General features: G+C 43.7%; 1 protein-coding gene across 8 annotated transcripts in view; it reads left to right on the top strand.

The window, feature by feature from the left end:
• Positions 1–20,679, top strand: part of SRGAP2 (SLIT-ROBO Rho GTPase activating protein 2) — a 233,764-nt gene that overhangs the window by 68,767 nt on the left and 144,318 nt on the right. The gene's annotated exons all lie outside the window — the stretch shown is intronic.

Genomic DNA, 20,679 nt, shown 5'->3' with positions numbered 1-20,679 from the left:
GAAAGCACCCTGCAGCTTCCCGTCCTGGAAGAGACGGGCTCCTGCGTCACTTTTCCTTACCCACGTGCACACCCACCAAAGCGTCATCAGAGGCTCCCTAGGGAGGCATTTCATTAGGGGAAGGAGTTCTCTCTTGGCCTCACTGGGTACTGGACATGTCTGGGTCCAGCTTAGCTCCAGTCTTTTGACAGAGTCCCTGTTTCTTTGTGCTAATCGTGGTGGTGTGGTTTTCCACGGGAGGATATGGGATGGTTTATTCTAGATGAGAATTCTTGTGTACCTGATTTGCTGTTTGCTTTCTTTAAACATTTTTAATGTTTATTTATTTTTGTTTAATTGTTTTGAATGTTTTTATTTATTTTTGAGACAGAGAGAGACAGAGCATGAGCAGGGGAGGGGCAGAGAGAGAGAGAGAGACACACACACAGAATCCAAAGCAGGCTCCGGGCTCCGGGCTGTCAGCACAGAGCCCGACGCGGGGCTCAAACTCACGGACTGTGAGATCATGACCTGAGCTGAAGTCGGACGCTTAACCGACAGAGCCCCCCAGGCGCCCCAGTGTTTGTTTATTTTTGAGTGAGAGATAGAGACAGAGAAGTGAGTGGGGGGCGGCAAAGAGAGAAGGAGATACAGAATATGAAGCAGGTTGCAGGCTCTGAGCCGTCAGCACAGAGCCCTGTGCGGGGCTTGAACTTGTGAACCGTGAGATTATGACCTGAGCCGAACGAGGTCAGACACCTAACCAACTGAGCCTTCCAGACACCCTTGTTCGCTGTCTTTTTAAGAGCTGCTGTGTTACTGTCTGAAGTCCCCAGATTGATGTTGAAAACACTGACCAGACCCCTGTCCACAGACCAGTGTTTTTCTGACCGCAAATTGTGACCCCTTTACTGGGTGGGTCATGAACCCAATTTAATCGACCACTCACCAGCTTTTTTGAAAACGTAAGTAGAATAGGATAAAGGAAAGATAGAAAATATCAGAGTGAATTGGATGTAGAATCAGTACATATTGTTGCATCAAACATTTCTTAGAGATGTGGGTGTGGGTGTGAGTGGGTGTGTGTATGTGGGTGTGGGGGGTGTGCATGCGTGAGTGCCCATGCATGTGCATACTGGATCACTATGTGATATGTATTGCTCATTATGGATCATAGTCAGAAAAAGTGAAACATGGTCTCAGACTGTCCACAAATTGTGTTTGCTTAGTATGTGACTGTTGAGGACAGATGAGAAGTGAGTGGCTCAGAAGGTTCTGTCTCCATGAGATGAAAGTAGAAATTCAAATGACGGTGTTTAGTTAGAAAAGCAACCGAGATTAGGTTCATTACTCCTCTATGAAGGAACATTATGCTGTTCAGGTCAACAGGAACTAAGCTTGTTGTTTCTCTCTGCACAAAGAATTATGCAATTTCCAGTGGGAACTCCCCTCTGGAGGTGGAGAGGGAAGGGGAAGGAAGAGCGGAGAAAGAGGCTGTTAGGCAGAAATCTTCATTGTGAGTCTAGTGGACCCAGGAGCTGCACGTAGTTAATTCTGAGGCTTTGTTGGAATCTGCCCGAGATTCATTGTTGAAGACAGGGAAAGCACAACTCATTTCCATTTATTTCAATTCAGCATTTATGCCAGCTCTGCGCTAGGTGCTGGGATGTAACAATGAATAAGACATGGTCTTGGACTTGTGGCACCCCTAGCCTGGCAGGGAAGACAGATGTAAATTGCTAATTACCGTACATTGTGCTGAGTGTCATAATAGAGAGTGTGTATAAAATGCTCCGGGATAGAGCTTATGAATTAGAGGAACTACGCTTTCAGGTTTCGTTCTGACAAATGTGCCATTTAATAATAGAGAACTGGAATTGGGGTTTCTTATCTGAAAGTTGGAGAAGTCACTCTATTGGAAAGGAAAATGAAATTTCTCAGAGAATCAGGTTCATCCATTCAGGCTACCGTGTTACTTTGTGTCTTCTACTCTAAATGTATTTTGCTATTTTTAAATAATTATTTTCCAATACATTTAGACATAACCCCTGCCCGGAAAGTCTGGAGACACATAAAATAATTAAAACAATTTTCTATAATGTCCTTAGAAAAACACTGACAAGCAGAACAGTGGGAACTTGAGTGCTTCCTCTGTTGCAACCCACAACACTTTGCTTTTGCTTTCTCATTGATCTGTAACATCAGTAGTAACTTTCTGGGACATGTAAAAATCATGACTAATTCTACGTGTGAAATATCAAGTCACAGAGTGTGTTCAAGGTCTAGAACCCCGGGGCTCCCAAATCCAGGCTAATTTACTTCTGTCCACTGCAAATGGCCCATGACTGGGGAACCAGACTGAATCAAGAGCTGAGTTTAATGTCTTTTGTTTAGTTTTTGTTTTATGAAGTTCAGTTTTTTTTTTTTTATTGTCAGCTGACTTCCCTGTGAATTTTGTTCCTGCTGACAAATTCTGAATACGCCCATCTATGGATTTGAACAGCAGACTGTTTTTTTTTCCAGAGGTGTGAAATAATTGGGCAGCCTTATAACTGTAGACATACTGTATGTTATGAAGCATTTTCTTCTTGTGCCTTTCTGGGATTGAGGAAGAGCAGCTGGTCAAATCCTTTCCACTTATATCGTTTGAGACATGGCCTTCAAATGGTGTGAGGTGGGTAGGCAGAAGATAAATACTTAACCACAGATTCTCGGATGAGGAAAGTGAAACCCAGAGACCCAAATCTTCTGACTCATGCAAATATCCTGCCACCGCCTCTAAATGTCTTAAGTGATGGCACTGATCTACGTGTTGGATCAGAACTTGTGTTGCTTTTGTTGTTATTGTTGCTTTGTTTTGCTAATATTTGGAAGCACTAGGCTTTTTGTGTTTTGGGGAGGTATTTGCATTTTACTTTATTTGGAAAATTCAGCTTGAGGGAATCATTACAAGAAGAGTCTTGGAAATCTTGAACCCTCTGAAAATAAAAGTCTCACATTTCCCCTCTACTCTGGCTCTCTGTTGGAGGAGAACACTTATGTCATTAAAAACACTGTAGTTTGCTTATCTCATTTCTACTTCATGTTCGTATTAATGGATTCCTGTTGCTCTTAGGAAAAAAATGCGATTCTTCCTCAGACTGTTTGCAGTACTCTCCAGGCTTGACCCCTGCCTCTCTTTAACCAGTCTTGTATTCTTTCATTCTCCCACTTAGACTCTCTGTTCCAGCTACTCTGAATTTCTTAGATTATTTCGATTCTTTGCATGTATGTGGCTTTCTTCTCTTGCCTCTAGGCCTTCGAACATGCTATTCCCTCTGGGCTGGAACACTTTTCCTGCCCTCTTCCTCTGGCTCCCTCCAATCCTTCAGGTCTTCTGGGAGCTCCTTACTGAGTCCTAGAATGTCCATTCTGACAGCATCCTCTTTTCCCCTTTTAAACATTTATTTTTTAAACGTTTATTTATTACTGAGAGATAGGGAGAGGGACAGAGAGAGACAGAGCACGAGCATGGGAGGGGCAGAGAGAGGGGGAGACAGAATCCGAAGCAGGCTCCAGGCTCTGAGCTGTCAGCACAGAGCCTGACACGGGGCTCGAACTCACAAACCGTGAGATCATGACCTGAGCCGAAGTCGGACGCTTAACTGACTGAGCCACCCAGGCGCCCCGTCTTTTCCCCTTTTAATGGGCTCATCACACTGCAGTTACTTTTTATAGTCTGTCTTTTCTGGTAGACTAGTTTCCTTGGGAAGGCAAGCCTGGAGTCCCGAGAAAGGATGCTAGTTAAAATGACTGGAGTCTGCTTCAAAAGACTGGCATTTCCCAACGTTTTACAATTTATGAAGTCCTTTCAGAGTAATATAATTTTGTGAGCCCCCTCAGGAGCTTAAAAAATAATGTTGCCATTTTTATAAACTACGATAAAGAAGTGAATTTAGGTAAAACATTTTCTTTTATATCAACATTATTAAAATTCTGTTATGCAGCTTATTTTAATATAGACTTAAATTTTTAATAGCCTCCATTATATAAAAGGTAGTTTTTTTCTTTCCTCATTTAACAAGTGATGTGCACCATTTAATTTATTTAAATAAATGATGTAACAAAGAATGTGATTTGTCAAAAATAAATTTAAAAATAAAATATTGTGCTTAGTTTGGGACCAAATATGCATTTAAGTGTAGTTGGAAATTTAATGATCTGTGAATACATGTTTTTAAAAATAAGAGAAGCCTATTTTCCTGACCAAATGTTTAGAAGTTTTGTATTTCACACTCTGAAAAAAATGACTTCTTCATATAATTTTTGAGTTTTCTTTCTAAATGGTGAGATACCACAGACGGTTCCAACTGCATATTTGTAAGGCAGCATAACACATGGTTGGTGTGGAATCCCTTTCTTCTAACTGTTGGAAAGCCAGTTTGGAGAGGGTTATCCCTGTGTCTCACGTCTTTAACATTGGACCCGTAAGACTGGATCAGATGAACGCTAACATCCATAAGACTGGATCAGATGAAGGCTAACACAGGGAGGCTCTGGTGAAGATCATCTTGAGGGGAACTGAATGAGTGACTTGATCCCATATTTATGCTTGTAACTGACAACCGCATTTCATCATTAGTGTTCTTAGGCTTCTTATTTGTTTGTTTGTTTGTTTTTAATTTTAATGTTTATTTATTTTTGAAAGAGAGAGAGAGAGAGAGAGACAGAGTGTGAGCGGGGGAGGGGCAGAGAGAGAGGGAGACACAGGATCCGAAGCAGGCTCCAGGCTCTGAGCTGTCAGCACAGAGCCCGACACGGGGCTCGAACCCACCAACCGTGAGGTCATGACCTGAGCCGAAGTCGGACGCTTATTGAGCCACCCAGGCTCCCCAGCCTTCTTGTTTTTAACCCATAGTTCAGTATGATTATATATTTTATGGTATGTGACAAAGAACTAAAACAATGAAAAAGTATAGAATGCTCAAAACCACCTTGGCCTAAACGGAGGTTGCAGGGGCTGGTGGGGAAGGGAGAATGGGGAGTTAGTGTTTAATGGGGACAGAGTTTCAGTTGGGGAGAGAAAAACATTCTGGAGATGGGTTGTGGTGATGGTTGCACAGCAGTGTGAATCTACTTAGTGCCACAGAACTGCACACTGAAAATTGGTTAAAGTGGTAAATTTTATATTGTGTGTATTTGACCACAATAAAAAACCACCTTGTTCTAGTTAGTGATGTTTGACTCATCACTGGTAACCATTGTGCACACTCATGTGATATTCAGAGGCTCTAAACTGTCCCATTTTAAAAGGAAGATTAGGAAAACATTTCTATTGTTGATTTTTGAAAAAGACAACGAGGCAGCTGCCATGACCGCTGTTGGCTGTGAGAAGGCTTTAGAAGACGTGTATCAGCTGCTGGGGACTCACAGCCTGCTGCTTGGTCAACAGCCTTAGAAAACGTAGGTGGAAGTGTCAGGAGACCAGGTTTTGAGTTCTACCCAGGGATGGATAACCTCTACAGTAAGGCCCGTGGATGCCAGGCTACTCGACCACATTTCCAGAGTGAACAGGCTGTTGCTGCTTCCTTCCTGATCATAAAAAGAACAGAAGGTGGGGGTAATACCAGTGACAGGAATCTAAAGGAGAGACCCTGAAACCATGGCCTAGTTTTTGTGTGCCACTTATCCCTCATATTCTCCGTTGGGCCTCACTTATCAGTAACTGGGGGTGGTCCCGTGCCCTCCACTTTCCCCTGGGCCTCTTGGATGGGGAGGAAGCAGGTCATGCCTCCACTTTCCCCTGGGCCTCTTGGATGGGGAGGAAGCAGATCATGCCACTTGCTGATCGACACTGGTGGGTGTTGCCACGGGTTGGTTGAAGGGACAGGTCCATGAACGTTTCCTGGTGGTGTATGTGTCGCTAGGGCTCACAGGGGCCCTTCATAATCTTCTCACTGGCCTGTGTGAGCTCTGTGACTCTATAGTCCTGGTTATTACATGTTCAGAAAGCATGAGCATATTTGAAAGTGATACTCTTATTTTCTGTGTAAGTATTACCAAAGACCATCACACTTTTTCATTTGTAGTATGCTAACAGACTCTGGCATCTGGATTATGGCAGCAATATTGAAAAAAATATTGCAATGGGAAGTGATATTTAGGAAAACCTTGCCAATTTACATTCTCACTGGGGAGCCTTGGCTTCACACTCTTTGGTCAGCCCTGGGCAATTAAAACTTTTGTTCCAGTAAAGGTTCCTCCTAAAAAGGTTTCATTAATTATGAAAAATGCCCTGTGGGCATTACATGGTGAACTCTTTTGTGGCTATCATAAATAATGGGGCAAAAACACTTGTCAAAATATGGTAGAGCTGATTAGATAATGCATCCCTCCTTTGATTTTTGGTTGATTTTCTGTTTGAATTTTTAAAGGAATAGCTATTGCGTCCTCATAAAATGGGAATGCTCATTATAAAAAATCCAAGCAAAACTGAGAAGTACAAAGAGGTTAGCAATGAATCGTTGGTAACACCCGTTACACCAAAAGCATTCTTCACTCATTCATTCATTCATTCATTCATTCAATGAGTGTTCCTTGAATGAGTGCTGACTATGTGTTAGGCAGCAGGGATCAGCAATGAATAAAGCAAAGCCCTTGCTATCCTGGGGCTTATGTTCCGGTGGAAGGATAAGATGATAAATAAATACCTAAATAGATTTATAAATGCCATGAAGAAAAATAAAATGGGGTAAGGACATAGAGAGGATCTTTTAGGTGGAATGGACACAAAAACTTCTCTGAGAAGGTGACATCTGCAGAGAGCTGAGTGAAGTAAGGGAGCTAACCATGTGAATGTTGGGGAAGCATGCCCCAAACCAAGGGAAAGCATATGCAAGGGTCCTGAGGTGGGAGTGTACTTGGCGTGTTCTGTGAACAGAGAGGCCAGTGTGGCTGGAGACCAGTGAGTAAGAGAGACTGGGGAGACAGTCATGGACTAGATTAGGGCTTTAGAAAGCCTTCAGCTTTTTTCTCCAATGGGAAGCTCTTGGAGGCTGATGAGCAGGGGATAGACTACAGGGGAGTGAAGGTGGTAGCAGCAGGATCCTTAGGAAGCTTCCACAGTAGTTCAGAACAAAATGGTGCTGATTTGGACTAAGTTAGGAATGGTAAGGGGATAGGAAGTGGTTGGATGCTGGGCACATTTTGAAGATATAGCTAATTAAGGATTTGTTCATGAATTGGATTAGGAGTTTGAGAGAGAGAAAAGCATCAGTAATAGCTCCTAAGGGTTTTGGCCTGATGGATGAGTAGAGGTGCTTTAACAGAGATAGGGAACGTGGAAATCAGGGTGAGTATCAAGAACTCAGGTTTGGGCTTGTTAAGTTCTAAGTACCTATTAGCCATCCAAGAGGAAATGTTAAGTCATTTATAGTAGGCACGAGTTCAGGGAGCTGTCTAGACTGGAAATTCAAATCTGGGAATCACCAGGCACAGAACTGGAAGAGGTCTACTGAGAAGCAACTAGAGATGGAAAGAGGTGCTAGAACTGACCCGAGGAGTATTAGCAATTAGAGGTTAGGAGAGAGGAGGAAGGTCTGCTTAAGAAGTTGAGAATGTGTATCCAGGGGCATATGGGCATATCAGGGAGGAAGGTATCCTGGGGCTGGGCAGTCATCCCCTCTGGTGGCGTGGAGTAAGCCATGTCCTGAGAATCGGCCATGGTTGGCACTGTGGAGGACATTCCTGCCATCACTGAGTGAAAAAAGCTCTGACTAGTGAACTAAAGAGAAAAAGGGAAGAGAGAAAGTGGAGGGAGGGAGTGTGGACAGCCATTTTGAGTTTCCTTGTAAGGAGAAGGCAAGATGGAAAAAGTAGCTCCAGAGGAAGGGGGAGATCAAGGGAAATGTGTGTGTGTGTGTGTGTGTGTGTGTGTGTGTGTGTGTGTGTGTTTGTGTAATAAGATGGGGGAAAATATAAAATGCTTGTTTCCTTATGGGAATGATCTGGTAGAGCAGAAATGATGATATAAAACACAAGTGTGTGATTTTAGTGAGCAAGGAGTAATTTTATAAGAATGGCATTATGCCATATGTACTTAAAAAAATAAAAACAATTGAGTTTAATTTTGCTTGAATTTAGCAGCAGGAAAAAAAAAAAAAAAACAACTCAGATGTGAAGGCAAAGGAACCGCTGACCGTCTTGTAAACGTTTCTTTGCCATGAAAGATCATAGCTCTTCTTACCAGCTCTCTCAAAGGCTAAGAAAATGATTAGAAAAATCTTGAGGGGGCTGAATTCGTTATTAATATTTTAAACTACATTTTTAGCTAAATCTTCACTGCGAGACAAATTGGCTGATTCCTTGCCTGGCAGGATTAAGTGATTCATGTTCTTACACCTTCTTGTACCTCTCTTCCCCATCTCCCAATTTTTGTAGCTTGTCTGGATTTTTGTTTGTTTGTTTGTTTGGCAGGGTTTCTAACATTTACATGCTGACCTGCACGCTCTCATGTGTTTGTTCTTGGTAGTGTGTCTACTGGGTGTTCTTTTACCACGGCGTCTGTGTTCCTGTGGTTTTGTTTTGATTTATCTGCTGGGTACAGGATTTCTGCTTCTCAGGAGGGGTTCATGGGTCTATATAGGCTGAGGTCTTCTGAGTGTGCCAGTGTTGGTGTCTTTTTCACACTTGAACGGTGACTCAGCTTGCTGTAATATTCCTGGATCACAGTTACTCTGCCTCAGAATTTTTTTTAGAACATGGCTCCATCATCTTCAGGCCTCAATCGTTGTTGCTATGGAGAAATCTGACCCCTATTTTTTTAGAAGTGTTGCTTTTTCTCCACTACTTAAATGATTCTTAAATGGTTCTTTCTTTATAGTTGAAGTTCAAGATTTTAGACATCATATGTCTTGATATTGATCGTTTCATGTACATTTCCTGGCATATGGTATGCTTTTTCTACCTGCAGATTTAGTTCTTTCATTTTAAGGAAATTGATCTGTATTATATTTTTTTGGTTATTTTTTTCTGTCCTGTGTGTCTTCTTTTGTGTTTACCATGAGGATCTTCAGCCTTTTTTTTTTTTTAACATGCCATTAATTAGATTTTTAAAGACCTTTAATTTTGAAAAATTTCAAACTTCTAGAAAAGTAGGGAGAATAGTGTTATCAACCCGCATGTATCCATCGCCTTGCTTCGATAACCCTCAGCTCACGGCCGATCTTGTTTTATCTATATCCTGCAGCCCCCTGCACCTCCCTCCTCACTCTGAAGCAAATACCAGAACGTATTCACCTTGAATATTTTAGTACTTATCTTTGAGAGATAAGAACTCTTTTTTTTTTAACTTAACCACTAATAAAGTTCATCTATTCTGTTTTTAATCCATTTATTATATATATAATGACATTGCTTCATTGTGTTAGATCAGCAGTTTTTTTGCTCCAAAGATCCAGTGGGTGACTGCAGTTGCTGGGCGTCAAAATCAGGAAGGCGAAACCAAGGGGACGAGCGGGGAGCTCTCTCTGGTGTGAATGGTGATATGTTGGGTTGGGCGGTCACAGAAGCTGCATAGACAGGAAGTGCCCACTGTCTCCTTGGCATTCTCGGATTTCGAGTGTCCACGTGAACTGTGGAGGGAATGGGAGGAGGACCCAGAATGTCCAGTTTTTTTTTTTCCAGCAAGAAGTGAAACTTATGCCCTTTCTGACTTAATAATAACCATGAAGAAGGAGCTGAGAGGTTTGAAGACTCTGTGTTCTAGTTCTGTTTTTGGTGGTCATGTGGTTTATTGCCGAGCTTTTTAAATCTGTAGGTCAAGAAATCAGTAGGTCATGAAATGAAATTAGTGGGCTGCAACCAGCATTTAAAAAGACACAGAAAATGTGAGTTTGTGGCATGTACTAAGGATATGTATTGTTTCAGGAAACTTCTGTTTTGTGTATGTGTGTGTGGAGGCGGGGGGGTTGGCTTGTGAAAGTTTGGAAGCCACTAATTCAACTCCTATTTCTATACTTTCTTGTCCAGAAAGTTCTAGGATCAAAGAGCCCATGAGACAGATTTGATTTAGGTGTTGAACAAAAACACACATAGTACGATGTACTTGGAACTGTTCAAATTAGTTTACAAATATTCACTTATAAAATCTCTAAGAGGGTACTATTATCATGGAACTTTTACACAAGGCGACATTGAGGCACAGAGCAGTTGAGTAAGTTGCCCAGAACACACAGCTAGTAAGTGGTGGAGCTGGCATTTTGAGCCCAGCCAGACGGGTTTCCAAGCAGATTTTGCCCTGCTGCTTCTCTAGGTGGGGGTATGGACTTCTTCCTGCTCTTGCCTTCAAGAAGAAATGAAATAAATAAAGTGTTTTTAATTTATTTATTTATTTATTTATTTATTTATTTATTTATTTATTATTAAGAATAAATAAAGGTGTTTTCCGACTCCACCCCCCCATATATACTTAAACATTTAGAGCTAAGATAGTGAGAATGAAGACTTTTATTTGTTAAATTGAAGAAATTCAGGGATCCCTTTTATTAACCAATATTGCCAACCTAGAACTGTAGGATTCCAATGTGAAAGATAACCAAACGAGTCCATATATCAGCCTTATACACAGATGCAGGGGAGTGGTTAAGAGCACTGATTATAGAATTAAACCCATCTAGGTTCAAATCCTGTCGTGATCTGTGACTATCTGGGTGACCTCAGGCAATTAACTAACCTCTGAAGTCAGTAGTCAGTAGTCAGTCCTTCGTCTGTAAAGTGGGAGGGATCGTGGTTGACTTTGGAGGAGGCTTACCGGGCACCAGGCATATAGTAAGTCCTTTATCTCTTCTACCCTTCATAACAACTCACTGGTGTGGCTGCTGTTACAAGCTCCATTTTATAGTTAGTGAAACAGACTTACAGAGATTAAGTATCTTATCCAGGGACACACAATTAGCTTGTGGCAGAGCTAGAGTTGAAGCTCAGGTCTTTCCGAATGCAGAGTCCTCACTCTTAACCACTCTGCTTTACTGCAAGCTTCCCCCATAGGGATGTTTTGAGGATTAAATGAGATCATGTGCCTTTACACTTGAATAGTGACTCGACTTTCTATGAGCTTGCTTGGCTCATAGTAAGTACTGAATAAATGGTTTCCGTGCTCACTATTGAATGTGTAAGACGTGCCTATGTGTAGCTTTTGTGGAGACAGTTTACCTTTCCAGAGAAAATAAACTGTAGTCAACTAAATCAGTTCTTACAACCAACCAATCGCTTCACATCTATATTGAGTTCTTGAAAAATAATTGGTTAGCTATTCTCAGGGATCTCCTAAGCAGATACTTTCACTGGAATACATTTCATCAGGGAAGGGACTGTCTACACAGCATCTAGAACAGTGCCTGGCACATGGTGAGTATCTTAGTCTGGATTTCTTAGAAAATAGAGCTGGAGGCACAAGCTTACGCTTTATTTGGGAGAGCCATTCCAGGGAAGCCAGAATGAGGAGGCGAGGGAAGTGGAAAATGGCAGGGAAGGAGAGCAAATATAAGGGACTGCTTGTAAACTGGCTACAGGTTCGTGAGAGACTGATGGTTTGTCTTGTGGGACATCTTCAGAGAAATTACGCGAAGCTACTGCACCTCTGAACAGTTCACTGGGGAAAGGATAGAGAAGATGCCATTTGTCCGCTCCATCTCCTATTGGTTGAAGGTTGACTACACGGAGCTTCGGCTCTCCTGTGCTTCTTGGTCACATGGCTGGTGGCCGAGGAGGTCCCTGTGAACCTGTGCCTCAGTGGCAACGAGGAAACCCTGGGCTGGGACTTGAGAGGCACGCTGCACGGGTACAGGGCAAGGCGCCGTCAGGCTGGCCCACTAACAACTTGAAGGACCGGTGGTTCCAGCCGGTCAGCCAGGCAGTTGTGTTCATCTTGGGCGATGTATAAACTGGGTCTGGCGTAGTAGGCTCTTGATACTGATAGACTCCCAACTGCCAAAGGGAACAAACTCTGCCCTGCTTTCTTATTTAAGTGATTTGCTGTTACTGACACTTGCAGATCTCTCTTTCACTCTTGCTCTACTTTCCCATCTCCTCTTCCTATGCTTTCCACCTAAATGGGGGTGTCGCCAGGCCTCGGCTTACTTCTCGTTCATTCTGCATGATTTCTATGGGCCACTGTGTTCACTTGTATAATTAATTTCATACTTCCGTCTGCTTGCTGATGGCTCCCAAATGTCTGTTTCCAGACTTGGCCTCTCCTGGGAGCTCCAGACTGGAGAATAAAACTGTCTTTTCCAACAGGAAGTTCCACAGGTACTTCAAAGGCCAAGTGAATATCCTGGTCCTCCACAGTCATCTTTGTTTATGCCTCTTCCCAGCAACGAACAGGTGCTCAGTCCGTGCTTGTGGAACTAAAACTGGAATAATGTGCTGATACTACGTGCCAAGCTGGATCCTGCACAGAATGAAATAAACCTTCCAGAGCCAGCTCTCTAGGAATTTAGGGTCTGGATTTTAATATTGATCCAGTTTGTTTTCAGTTCGATTGTGTTGGAGGCTTGAGCAACATACAGTTTACCGTTGTCCATTACTGTCGTGAACGTTTGGTCTTTTGAGGATTTGATTGGTAGGAGATTGCTTGGGTTTTGACTCCCTTGTGCTACCCTTTTGCAAGACTCTCCTTACCTTGCTTTGTTCACGTTTATAGAGCTTTTTTGAACCTTGGTTGTATCTGATCTGCATCTTGCTCCCCTCTCTGCTCCTGACCCCCATCTCACCCCATACCCTTTTGACTACGGTGTGGCACTCAGAGCCTGCTGACCGGATCTGCCCATTCCTACCTCCTTCCCTTTGCTTTCCATCCTCTGTCACCATTATATCTCCATAAATCCTTCTCAGCTCAAGGCCCCAAGATGGGCTCAAGTCCACACTGGCTTATACTGATCTCCTCCTCTCTGAGCATCTCAGCCATTAGTTTGCACGTAGCATGCACGGACTTATCCTGTTGAATACTTTTGCATTTAGTTCCCTTATTTTCCAATCCCTTTTGGATTGTAAACTGCTTGAGAGTAAGACAATGTCTTATATTTTGTTTTGTGGTCCAGTGATTCATCACTCAGATCTTTGCACAGAGGCAAAGATTTGCTGGATTTCTTGGTTGATTGCTGTGGTCCTTGAGAACCAACATCTAGTTAGCCTTCAGCAATAAATCAGGGCCATCAGGTGACATTTCCCAGAGGAACTGTTGGTCATCTCATCACATTAATACAAGTTAATTCTGGACTTTGGACTGCAGGGATTTTGTTGCTTAAACATCTCAGGCAAGGCCTGTGAGCTAAAATTACTACTTTGGCGTTCGATGTGGCAGCTTGTTCATTTGGGAGCCTTTTGTCTTTGACTTTCTATTGAGTCACTTGAGAGAGCCAAGGTGGCTTGCCAGAGCAGTCGCCATGATTAAAGTTCATTGAGACATTCCCCTTCACATCCTCCTGCCCCACTGGCTTTACGAGGTTCCTTTGTATATCTTCACTGGAGGGCTTGCAAGTTAATGGATGACTGCGAGTCCTTTGGAAACTCTTAGGGCCGTTTTTCTCCTCTTCCTTCCCACTGGCTGGTTTCTCTTGGTCTCCAGGGCTGTATGCATTGGTTTTCCGTAGTGTGAATGTAATACAAGGGGAGGGGAGGTTCTTTCTTTAATAATTTTGGGATATTCTACAGCATGGGGCAGACAGTTTTGAAGATGAGCAAACTTAAATGTTCAACAGAGAGAACTATAGTCAAAACGAAAGCCAGGGAAACCAGGACTTCACTCCCACCTTCCTCTTCCTGCCAAGATAACTGTCTTACCTTTGAATCCAAAGGTCTCTCATCTGTCCCCTTTGCTCACCACTGCCTAGGGAGCGATAGTATAGAATCACTAGCTTTGGGACCACTGGCTCTAAAGTGTGCATTATTTCTAATGGTTAGAGTAGGTACGGACAAGGATTTTTCCACTCATGGAATTCTCCTGCTCATGTTGACTTCTGTACCGTTCAGCCTGGATTGCTCATTAATGCTCACTCCATCTCTTAATTTAGAAGGTATAGGAATCCATCCAGCAGACCTCCTCTGATCTTCCTTCAGCTCTGTTTTCATCATGACACACACTTTCACTAGCTCCGTTTCTGGCTGCTGGAAATCTGAACTCCTCTGTTTGCTTTTGAAGCTACTGCTGTGTACCCTTATCTCTGACTGTGTACCCTTTGTTCTAGCTAAGCCATCCTCCTCACTACCTTACAAAGAGGTCATGCTCGAACATTCCCATCTCTTGGCTTATATGTTCCTCTGGAATATTGTCTCTTCACCCTTCCATTTCATGGGTAGATGAAATTCTACCCACCCTAAGGATATGAGTTCAGACTTTGACTTGCTCCCTTCTTCCCCTTCACTCTCTCCTCTCCCTTCTTCCGTCCACAAATTTGAAGGCCTGCCAGATCTTGTTCTGGGTCCCAGGAGTATGCTGGTGAACTGAACAAATTCTTCAAGGATTTTAGTCTTCCTCAAGAAGCCTTGTTTTAGTCATTTTAGTCCTCACTGCACTTTCTGAGTCCTCAGAACTTATACTTGTAGTATTGATTCTTAGTTCCAGGTATACAACATACAATATACAGCAACATAAAAATTTATGTAGTATGACATCTAGCAGAAATATCTATTAAATAAATATCTAGCATCATTTATGTAATATAATTTATGTAATATATTAATATATAATTTTTGAAAATGTATATTTAAATCCTATCTTCACAATCAGATTATAAGTTTCTTGAGTGTAGGGAACTTCATGCTTCTGAGAGCTTCAGAATCCCTCACTTTATTCATTCGGACTTCATTGGTTCCAAGGAACCAAAAATGCAAAGCAAACTATTTTAAGCAAAAAGTGAATGCGTTGGCTTATGAGACTAAAAGGGCCAGGGATAGGGCTGGCATCTGGCCATGACTTGATTCAGGGGCTTGAGTTTCCTTTTCCCATTTCTCAGTTCTGTTTTCTCCGGGTCAGCTCCATTCTCAAAGATGCTTTCCAGTCATGGTGACGAGATGGCACCAGCAGTCTCAGATTCTCATTGTCTTCAGGTCTTAAAGCTCCCAAACAAGGCCTGCAAGTAACGTCCGCCATCTTTGGAGAGGGCAGAGGTGGAATCAGCTTTACCAAAAGCACACGGACTGAGGGTCAGGGAGATTATATAGATGCAGGGAAGGAGAAACAATAAGTATCTGTCACATCCACGTATTCTGGAAGCTTAAGCTATTGTCGGTTGGTTGCTTGGATTAACTCATGTCTAGCTCTTTGTTGTATTTAATAGGGTAAAGTAATGATGAAAAAGTCTACCAGTCACTCTTTGAGGAAGAATACTTGCTGTTTTCTGCTTCACCGAAAATAGCTTGCTTGTCTTTTCTCGCAACAGCGACTGCTCATATATAAGTGATAGTGGCGATCATTGAAAGAAATGGTAGAGCAGGTAGACTGGAGCTGATATAGCTCTCTTTTTTCTCTGCTCTCATATCGCTATGTGCATACCTCGTAGTTCACCTTGTTTGCTACAGGTGTTTCACTTGTTTCTTCTCTACGACCAGGCTAATTTTGAGGAAGAACTTCTGTCTATTCTCGGAGGACCTGGAAGGTGCACAAATAAATTTTTGATAAGAGTAAGTAAGAAAGGACATGGCTTCAGGCCTATATCTGCAGCTAAAATAGCTATGTGATCCCCGGCAATTCCTTTTCCTTCTCTGGTCTTTGATTCCATCATCTGCCCACCAAGGATTTTTAAGGGCCCTCCCGTTACTGAGTTTGTAGAAAAGCAAACCAGTAGGGTGAAGAGCAGGACTTGGCACGGCATCTCAGCATTTTGTTTCCTTGGGAACAGTTTTGATAGGGGCTGATTACCCTTGCGATAAGAGGTCTTGGTAAGAGATATGGAGGGTAGAGCCCAATGAAAGCCTCGATTGTCTTCTTATATAACACAGGCTGGAAAGGTACTAGGAATTAATATTCCTGAGGTGGCTGAGGTGACATCATGTGTTTGTGAAAGGACTAAAAGCAGGTGAGGCAGATTTTGTGGAAAAAGACTGGCAGTCGATCTGAGCTCCCAGTGGGGAACATGGGCTGATCTCATGCTCTGTGTTCTGAACAGAACCTGTGGGAGTCATAGCTCCCGTCCCTTAGCTGCCAGCCCATCAAGGAGAAGGGGAGGACCTGTGTTACTCTCCTGAAAGATTACATGTTTCTCTCTGCCTGCCCTCCTATCCTCATTTTCTCCTCAGAAACGTGGTACTCATAAGGAGGGGGTTTTGTGTGACTTAATCGGAGATGACTCCTGAAGAAAGAGATGAATTTTGAAAGAGGGGAAGAAAGGGACTAATATCTCTGGATCGAAAGCAGCAGACTGAACAAAATTCCCCTACACCCTGCTGACTGGTGAATTCCCTGGGTGTTCTCTGACGTGAGGACATTTTTCAGAGGACTGCATTGCCTGTGTTGGCAGATGTTATATAATTTAGAGTCTACACGATTGTAAGTGTGGGAGGGCCCTGACTGTTTTTGTTAAACGATTGGTATCCTATTAGGGCTAGTTTTTCTTCCAATTTTATCCTTCTTGTGACCCTTGATCCTCTTTCTAAAACGGAAATGAGCTTCCTTTTCACTCCCAGGACAGGTATAGTTAGGATCTCAGCTGTGGCCAAGCATGGACAAGGAGTCTGCACTTTCCAAGGGAAGCTTTGTTGGATGTGTCTGCTGATCCCGTATCTGAACTCATGCATAAAAACATTCCTTGCTTGGTTTTGACTTGACACCCTCCAGAAATGATGGAACGGTGATCTGCCAGTAGAGTTCAGTGTCATGGCCAAGCTTGAGATCCAGAGGGGCAGTTTCCAGGATTTGCTTTAAGAATATTCAGTGCAGAACTGAGACCCAGCGCATGCAAATGGAGAAATGGAGACCAAGGGTTCCTTCCTCTTTCTGGTGCCTGTCCGTTGGGGCCATTTTCCCCTTTGCTGGCAGGATGGTGCTCAAAAAACATGCTATTTGGTGGAGTTAAATTTTTTAAATGAGATGTAATTGATAAACCATAAAATTCACCCTTTTTAAAGGTATACAAATTCAGTGCTTTTTTTAAGTACATACACCAAGTTGTGCAACCGTCACCACTATCTAATTCCAGAACAGTGGGGTTAAATTTTGACTTGGATCTTTGAATGAGATATCAACCAAAGGTCAATTCTGGTTTTCAGGAAACTAGTTCTAAGGCTTTGGTTCTTTTTGCAAGGGAAGCTACAGAAGTGTCATTTAAAAAAAAAAAAATGTAATAGAAAAAAGAGTCAGAGGACGTGAAGTTTTCTTCGGCTTGTTGTTTGACTCCTTTCGTCTGACTGTCTTTTTCAGTCTTTGGTCTTTGGGTTGGGACTTATCCCCATGGCTATGTTATAATAAAGAATATCCAAGGCAAAAGCAGTAAGACTGGCTTTGCCTTCTTTTCCTGTCTCCTCTTTGTCAAGCCACGTCTCATTAGGGCAGCGCGTGGGCCTGTTCTGTTCTTTGGTACCATCACCCACCATCACCGAGCTCAGGGTCTGACACACAGTAGGAGCTCAGTAAAGATTTGATGAATAAAAGGCTGTGTTAGGTGCCCAGGGGAGGTCGTTTTGGCATTATCAGTCAAAGCTCGTGGTGACCTTTGTACTTTGGCTTTGTGGATGGCCATGGAATCCATTCGCACCCTGAGATACAGCTGCTTCTAGAAAATGAGAGCTTGATTTCTTCCTGTGTAGTGCTAGCGGCAGAACCGACAAGGATGCCCTCATCCCCAGTTCCCAGGAATGCTCATCCAACTGTAGACTGGATTTCTAAAGCCTTCTCGAGTTGGTATGGCCAAGCACAGTGTGGGTGGTGTGAGTGTGTGTCTTTGAGTGTGCACCCGCATGCACGTGCGTACTCGCCTAAGCACACGATGGAATTGTGAAGAATTCCTCCGTGTTTTTATAAATCGTCCCTTTCTTCTTTCTGCCCCTGTAGTTTATTGGTAGGCCAGGGTGCAGAAGGGCCTCCAGCCTGGGCACAGGGCCCAGGCGAGCCAGCCTTCAGTGGCCTATTGTTTTCGGCCCCTTATTGCATGGACAGAGGGCTGGGGCTGGCACAGCTGCCTTCTTGGGGACCATTGTTTGTCTTTTTGCAGCAGCAGCAGCAAAAGTCTGAAGCAGCACATTTTGCGCTGGACAGAGCAGCCATTCTGTTTTAGAGCTGCAAGCCTAGAGATGGTGGTGGTTGGAGTCTCCCTTCCGTGTCTGCGTGGATGCCCTGAGGATGGAGACCAGGGAGGCTTCTCCTTCTAGGCAGGTTGCAGGAGAGGGGAGATGCTCAGTGGAGGGTTTCACAAACCAACCACAGTGGCAGGTGGTATCTGTTAGCAGAGACTCTTCTGTTCCTGGATCGGGGGTGGAATATCATTGCGTTCTCACTTTCTCTGGCCTCTGGGGATATTGGCAGACCTCAGCGTGTGCTCCCAGGACAAGGAAAGCACTTCCTCCAAAGTTGTCCTGTAGAGTAGATCCAGGAAGCAGGGAAGGGACCCAGCCCAGTTGTGGACTAGTTGAAACATGGGCTAGTTACCGAGTCAGTGGTCTAGTCCAAACTTGATTCTGAATCACCCCCCGCCCAGCTGGAAGGTCGAGAAGGGGATGTTCCGGGGGTGGGAGCCATAGACACTGTAATTTACCCAGAAGTACTTTCAGAGACTCCAGACTTGTGTTCTGTTTCTTTTGTTTCCCTGACCGACCCACAGTCAGCCTCTTTGACAAGTTAGACAAGCCTTAATTTAGCTTCAACCCCACTTGCACCTAATTGTATGACCCTTTGGTAAATGACTTAACAGGTCTTATTTCATTTTTCTTACCTGTGTTATCAGGATAACTGGGGAGACCTAATGGGATACTTGTGGAGATTAAATGAGATGATGTATGTAAAGCCCCGTAAAAGGTGTTCGGTAAACACATGCTCCCCTTCTCTCAGGATCCCTGAGGGGATGCCTAAGGGCGGGGTGCACTTTGTATTGTGCTGCCCACTAGAGGCACCTGAGAAAGTCAGGGTGGAATTCTGTGTTGGTTGGATGTGCTTGGGGGCTTCTTAGATTAATGCACATATTTCAGAGGCCTCCTATAAAGTGCTAATTCCTGGACAGGACAACCCTGGGGTGGCCTATCTCTGGAACTTCATAGGTATCGTGGGAATTTGCCCAGCCCCCTCTTGTTTTGGTGGAGGGTGGGCATCATCCATTCTATGGGGTTCCTTTCCGCTCTCCTGGTTAGTGAGATTATTGAGGGGAAGTCTTGGGTGAATTATAGGGGACTCAAAGGGGGCTGACAGCCCCTTACCCATCCACATCCTCTTGCAAATCTGGGACTGACTGGGTGGGCTCTTTGTCCTAAGATGCCCTGATTCCTCCTTAATGAACAAGTTGTAAGTAATATCATTGAGCATTGTGAACGTGATCTCCACCCATAGTTTGCCCATCCAGTGGCTACTACTGCCAGCTTCTACTTCTGCCTGTCGATAGCAGAAGGGGTACAGATGCCTCTAGGAATAGTTTTGACAAGGGCTGTTGCCTTTAAGAGGCCCCGAAACCCCTGGCAAAAACTAGATGCCTGATATGCCCTCTGCAGCTCTTCCTCCCAACACCCTTGTAATCAGACTCCCCAAAAACACAGAACAAGAGAGCTTTGATGAGTGATGAGGTAGGCGGCTTTTCTGCTCAGCCTTCTGTCTGCTTGAAACAATCCTCCGGTGCTCAGTTTCAGTTCAGGTAAGGTTACTGTAAGGTTTGATTGGCATTGGCGGTTGGTGAGGGGGAGGCATGGGGATGCAGAGGGTGAGAACCGCACTTAGAGATCACCCGAGATCACCCATGAAGTACCAGATACTTATGCTACATTCTGATATGAGTAAAAACAGAGACAAAAATGAAGATAAGGATAGATTACGGACCCCTAGCCACTTCAAGGCAAAGCTAAATGTGCCATTTGCCTATCCATCATTGTTTCGTAAGCGTGGTGGGCAGAACTTTCAACATCAGAGCTGTGATCCTGGCTTTGCCTCTGGTTTATCCACAGCTCAGGTGAAAACTCTAGATCCCCCCATCACCCCTGCTCCCATGCATTACATAGCATAGGCAGAAAGCATTGTTATAACCCTGCTATTATGGAAATGAATTTGGAGCGTGCATAAGGAAAGGCATAATAATATAGGTGCTCTTTTTTCCTGGGACTGGAGTCATTGCCACAAGCGAATGCACTGGAGCTGAGCAGGCTTGCAGGGAAAGGGATAAAAGAAATGGCTCCATTGCGGCTCAAACGGGGATTGGGATATAACTTCAGCAGGATGTGCACTGCAGGCCTTCTCTGAGCTGAAAAACAGTCTGGTTTTGGCATGCTGCTTCTTGCGGGTGCCAGGGCTCTTGTCAGTAACAAATACTGTATTGCATTTGAGGCAGATCTGGTTGCATCTGGAGCTACCATTGCTGCGGTCCCAGAGAGGGTGTTTGCTAGCCCTGTGTGAGGACTCTTGGCTAGGCAGAAATCTGTCAAGCTAGAACTTCACCTGAAACATGTCTAACTTTGACACAGCAGGGGCTCTGAGCATCACTGAGGATGAGGCAACCGCTGTATGAGTGATATTTGTTGAGAACAAATGAACTT

Source organism: Panthera pardus, unplaced genomic scaffold (genome assembly GCF_024362965.1).
Source record: "Panthera pardus isolate Hobbes unplaced genomic scaffold, ASM2436296v1 HiC_scaffold_21, whole genome shotgun sequence".
Taxonomy (NCBI): domain Eukaryota; kingdom Metazoa; phylum Chordata; class Mammalia; order Carnivora; family Felidae; genus Panthera; species Panthera pardus.
Note: the sequence above shows the minus strand (reverse complement) of the source record. Positions and strands in the feature narration are given on the sequence as shown.